This window comes from Dipteris shenzhenensis, chromosome 25, assembly GCF_047967505.1.
Source record: "Dipteris shenzhenensis isolate YYH24624 ecotype China chromosome 25, Dip_SZ_1.0, whole genome shotgun sequence".
NCBI classification, from domain to species: Eukaryota; Viridiplantae; Streptophyta; class Polypodiopsida; order Gleicheniales; family Dipteridaceae; genus Dipteris; species Dipteris shenzhenensis.
In genome coordinates, this window is record NC_141620.1 from 20,084,414 (window position 1) to 20,090,619 (window position 6,206).

At 32.8% G+C, this 6,206-nt stretch overlaps 1 long non-coding RNA gene across 1 annotated transcript; it reads left to right on the forward strand.

Annotated features, from left to right (window-relative positions):
* The first annotated feature begins 237 nt into the window (after positions 1 to 237).
* Positions 238 to 633, forward strand: LOC147885570 (uncharacterized). Its single transcript, XR_015543389.1, has 2 exons — positions 238 to 397; positions 477 to 633. It is a non-coding gene; the product is annotated as an uncharacterized LOC147885570 (long non-coding RNA).
* The last annotated feature ends 5,573 nt before the right edge of the window (positions 634 to 6,206 follow it).

The window sequence follows — 6,206 nt, forward strand, 5'->3', positions numbered from 1 at the left end:
TAGTGAAAATTGTCTTTTATTATTGTGTTCTATCCCTCTTAAGGATGAGGAGTCATTGGTATCAAAGGTTGCATTAACAAGAATGAGCTAGCATTGGCTATGGTAAAATTTGATCCCTAAATTTCCTATGTGCTCTTCCAATTAAGCATGATGAGTCCTTGACGTCATTAGAGAATTATGATAATTTTCACCAATAAAAGTATTACTCACTTGAGCCCAATTGTCATTGTTACAGAATCAGCCCTTGCATGCAAAGCCATTGGCGCCATTTGTGCAAGCAACCATGAATGTTGTAGTGAGAGCTGCCTTTTACTAGTGTGTGCTCTTCCACTTAAGTATGAGCAGCCCTTAGCATCAAAGAAACCATTAATGACCAACGACCTTGCTACATTCACAGGTATGATGATTTGATTACCTAAAAGCTTTTGGCATCACTAACCTTATTGATTATGATACATATTGTGGCATTGTTACAGAATCCATTCCTACATGCAAAGCCATCGGTGCTATTTGTGCCAATAGTAACGAATGTTGTAGTGAAACTTGCCTTCTATTGGTGTGCACTGGTCCACTAAATCATAAGCAATCATTGGTGTCAGATGAAGCATCAACAACTTATGGACTAGCTTTAATTTGAAAGGTATACACAAAAGTGTGTAACTTGTGATTTCATCTCATAATTTTTCTTCTTATAAAATTTATGTAATCTTTAGTAGTGTCCATTAAGGTAATCACCAAGAATTATGTTTCTTTGAAAAGTATCTATATTTGCTAGTTGTTACTAATGATCTTTTTAGAGTGGGAAGGCTTTCTTTATTGTGCACATATTTTTATTCAATTCATTGATATGGGTTTGATTTCTTAAATATTTATTCCGATTCATAACTCTTCACTTACAGTGGATTATATCATGATAATGTGTGCAGAAAGTGCCCCTACATGCAACATTATTGGCAGAAGATTGTTGTTCTACAATTTGTCTATTGCCTATTTGCCTAGTATAGTCATGGATCACATGGTTTCAATTAAATTACCTTATGGCCTTGTAATCCACCTAGCCTATGTGCTCCTTCACAAAGGGTTGGTGGGCATTGTGAGTAGCTAGCTCACAAGCACACTAAAGAAGGTTATACCTTCTTCTTCTTGTGAAATTATAAATAAAATAAAATACGTTATTATCTTTGTGAAATTATAAATAAAATTAAAAAACGTGATGAATAATGTCAAAAAAATATTCTTCCATGAATTTTAAATAACACAAAATAAGAATGCCTTTAATAAATCAAATCATGTGAGGCATTAGACATACCATTTGTAGTTTTTATATGAGTACCAATTTTTTGATTTGAAATTTCACACATGTTTCTATTATAAAGAGTGAGATTAATTACAAGTTATTTTGGATCCATTTGAATCAAAACCAGAGATACCGTTTGCATGGAATTTAGGATGGAGACTTTGACTAAAAAATGTAACAAGTCTTAATGCATGGATATCAATTTTTTAAAGGCTTCCATACATCTAGGATGGATAGTTGGACTATAAAATTTAACAAATATTCATGCATGGAAATCAATTTACATACTCCTTTGTTTGATGAGATACTTTTAAAAAAACTTCCAAAATGAAATACATATGTTAATCCTTTGAACTATTATATTCGTACTTAATAGCAAAGATTGTCTGGACAACCTTCTATACTACATCTATGGACATATAAGATTACTTTCAACTAATGCTAATTTTTATGCAAAATGAACTTTAAGAAAGTAATATGTTCACAATCTTTGACAAGGTAGTATTTAATATTTGCACATTTACAATTACTACAACAAATGTGAAGATTGTCTTACAAATGTTGAATTTAGATGTGATCCAGTTCATATTTTGAAAACTATGAGAAAATAATAAATTTTATTCTACCACTCCTCTTCAAAGAATTTCTCACATAACAATAGTCCACTACCTATTTTGGTTTATCTAGCATCCCATGGAATGTTGTTCTCTATCTTTTTTTAGAGTTTTCTGATAGGATCTTATTTTATTCACATAATTTATCTATCATGCAAGATCATTTACAATTTGAAAATGAATTGAGTTTCTCATAGATTGATCAAATTTACTTTTGAGAAAAGATTTGATGCCCTCGGCATAGAGATAATGCAATCTTGTCGATGTATTACAAAATAATATATTCAAGTTCTAGCCAATTAATCACTTTACTTAATGTCATCCAGCCATAGGCAATAGCCAATATTCATAAAAACAATAGTCAAACAAATGAAATCTTGTAAAATTACAAAGATTTCATCAATGTTTCCTTTCTAGCATGGATTGAGGGAAGGCCTATTATGATTTATATAAACCTATTTTGAACCCAAACAATTGTAGCTAGTTCCCTCACCTATGTGCTCTTAAAACGTTAAAAATTACTATATTATAAAAAAATAAAAATAAAAATGTCAATTACTTCCTTCTTGAACTACTTTTAACAATGCTAATTTTTGTGCACAATAAAACTTAATAAATTAATATGCTCATAACCTTTGGTATGGTAGTATCTAATATTTTCACATTTACAATTTCTTTAAGAAATTTGAAGTCTATACTAAAAACATTGAATCTAGAAACATATGGTTCTTCACTAAGACACACAATACTTTTTATCTACTAATAAAGTATATATTTTAAAAACTATGAGAAAATTATAAGTTATCTACCACTCCTTTTTCACATAAACATACTCCGCTACTTGTTTTGGTTGATCTAGTATCCCATGAATTATAACTAGTATATATCATTTTTCAAAGTTTTTTGATAAGAAGGTAATTTTCTAATTCATAAATTATCCATTATGCAAGATCGTTTTTTATTTAAAAATTAATTTCTTTTCTCATATATTAATCAAAATTACTTTTGAAACAAGAATATGTGCTCTAGGCATACAAGAAATATTTAGTAACATAATCCTAGTAAAGAATATTTTACAAAGTCTACCTAGTTAATCACTTTACCTAATGTCATCCAACTAAAGGTGATATATACATAGACAATAGCTAAAATAATCAAATCTTGCAAAACTACAAAGATTTCAATAATACTTCCTTTGTAGCATGGAGTGAGGGAAGGCTTATCACTATTTCTATAAGCATGTTTTTAACTTAGTGCCTTCAACATAATTATATCTACTTACTTCACCTACATGCTCTTAAAAATATTGAGCATTAATATATTTTAAAGTAATAAAAATAAGAATCAATCGCTTCCTTTACTTTGATAAGCACTTCTTCTTAAAGGTATATATCTAGAAGCTTTCTATACTTGATCCTAATTTTATTTAAGTATGAACAAAGAGGTCCACATGTGTCATAGCGGTGCCTATTGTAATCTCATTGTAATTCATTATTTATAATTGATATCTACTTAGAGAGGCATGTGCATAGAGAAATATTGCTAGTGAATTGCATAATTAATGTCTTTTTTTCGGGAGGGGGGGGGTAAAATATGTTTGCATATATTTATGTCCAGTGTAAAAGTGACCAGCGTAAAAGTGTCTTTTGTAATTAAACCTCAAAGCACAAAAAGTCACAGTCCTTCATCTTCGACATGAAAGCAACTTAAGGGACTGTTACCCTTTAGTCTATAGATTTTCTTGAGAAATCTTACACTAGCCAAAGATCTTGTCATGATCTTCCCTCTTTTTGTGTAACTAATCACAAACATGGTTGAAATTCAAAATGCCCTACTCCAACTACTTTTGTGCCTATTATAGTGTCATATGAGAGCAAGATGTTTGACTAGTAGGCATGATTATAGCTCATAGAAACAAAGATACCTTCCAAATAGCCTACTAAATGAGCTACCATTCCTAGGAAACCAGATCACATAATCCTCCTGGGAATTAAAGAGAACATTTTTAAACTACATATTATTTCTGGAAGCCCATATGTATTATATTGCATGTGCTCTGACTTTTACCCACACTTCATGCTTGACTCTACATCCCTAAAAGAATGGGCTTCCAATTTATTGGCTCTCCTAAGTGCATTTGTATTGTCTAGTTTCAAACCCTTATGGCATTAGGATATGGAGCAAAAAAATAAAAGGTGTCTTCTTTATGACTAGGGCATCCCTTTCCCTTTCCATATCCTTAATTGATTGCCTCTCCTCTTTGTTCATCCAAGCAATCTTGTGCAAGATTAACCACATAAAAGAGTTGAAATCTTCTCTGGTATTTTTTATCCTAGAGTTCAGTACATACTCTCTTCATCTGAATGTATAGGTTTCCATCTTATGTTTATCACCCTCCAAACTTTCTCAAAAATTGTTTACAAGAGGGGGGATGAAAAGGAGGTTGACTTTTACAAGATCATTATCATTGAGGGGATTGACCTTAATTAAACATAAATTGACACCTAAATAGAGTCAATACGTAGGAATCCCCCTTTAATTGCTATTGAACCAAATCTAACAGCTAAGGGATTCATATAGATTCCACAAGGACAAAGTACTCCTTTGCGAAATCATGTCTCATTGTTTGCAAAGAAGAGAGCCTAGGATAATGCACTACTACAGAAAATACTACTACATGCCATTCAATTTTTAACACTTATCTCTTGATATTTTTTGTGCCTTAGAATATGTTTTGCATGCAACTAGCAATTAGTCCATAAAATGTATGGTTGGCAAAGGGAAAAATCTATCAATATGAGCATTGGTATAGGCATCAATGTGGGTATTTGGACATTGACACCCATACCAACTGTGGCATTCTAGATATTGACAGATATACTAACACCTATATGGACACCAGCATTCCCGAACAAACATTACAAAAAGTAGTCTGCAATGAGGTAGTTAGAAAGCTGAGCCACCAAAAGTGAGGCAAGCAAAAAGCTGAGCTACTAGAAGCGACCCAAGCTATGGACAAGCACATAAATGTAAGTCTTTAAGTCTTTTTATTATTCTCAAAATCTTGCTATTAATTGTACTTCCTACCAAATTCATTAACTTCATTGATTGAATTAGTATCATGGCTTGATAAATTACATTACTGACTTCATTGCCATATCATGAACTTCAGTGACAACAAATTATTCAAGTGGCATAAGAAATTCCATGAGTGACTTCTATTCATGAAGAATGTTGGATCACACTCATAGATGTTATTTGTATTGATAAGGGTATCCTGAAGGCTAGGCTTAATGATTGCATGTTCATTTAGTCTAAAATTCAAGAAGAAAGAAAGACGTTTCACTCAAACATGAATCCCAAAAATTGAAATGCATCTTCATCCAATCTAATTCCCTAAGAACGGAATATATTTCAATGGAACATGAATCCCCAAAATTTGAAATACAACTCTTGAAAGTTAAAATATCACTTATGAATTCATCCATTGCAATCCAACCAACAATACAATTTCAATGTCCTCCGGGGGTATCAATGTGCACATCACTCTTATGTGTCTAGACCTTGTCTCCATATAAGCCTTAGTAATCAGCTCCATCCATGCATAGTTGTCCTATGATTTCTCTCCCAAACATAGAACATCTTCTTAGACATAAACTTCAACTTGCTCTTTCTTGCAACCTCCTTCTCAAATTCACTATCCACCTCCTTCCATACTTGTGACCATGTATTCACAATTGCACTTGTAACAAGACTCTCATCTCCATCACACTTGCAAATGGATGCAATCAATGCCCCCCACTCGGGCAAGTAACCCTCATACTGAAAAGCACTTTTTCATGCAAGCCCCTAATCGAAGCATAAGGAATCAACATGCAAAGGGGGATCCTAGGACATTCATCAAAGCCAAGAAGTCTTGTCTTCCCAATCACCACTTATTATCTCCATGTCCATCTCAACAAATTCATCCTCATCTTCTTTTGTTGCACCTGAATGCCCAACCCTTGTGTCTGAATGTTCCTTAGACACTTCTTTCTCCTCATTTACTAGGATATTAGGAAGTTGAACACTTGAGCGATACTTGAGCCCATAACTTGGTTCCCCCTTTCCTCAACATGAGGATGAACATTTGGCTCCTTAAGATTAGGTCTAGTTTTAGAACCCTCTTGCTTGAACCTTTTCGTGGCATTACTGCAACATGTATAGAAAAAATGAACACAAATCTATCAGCAATGATTCATCAGAGTATACTTAAATCAATGCAAGAGGGTCAATGTTAGCTTGGGTGTAGCCAA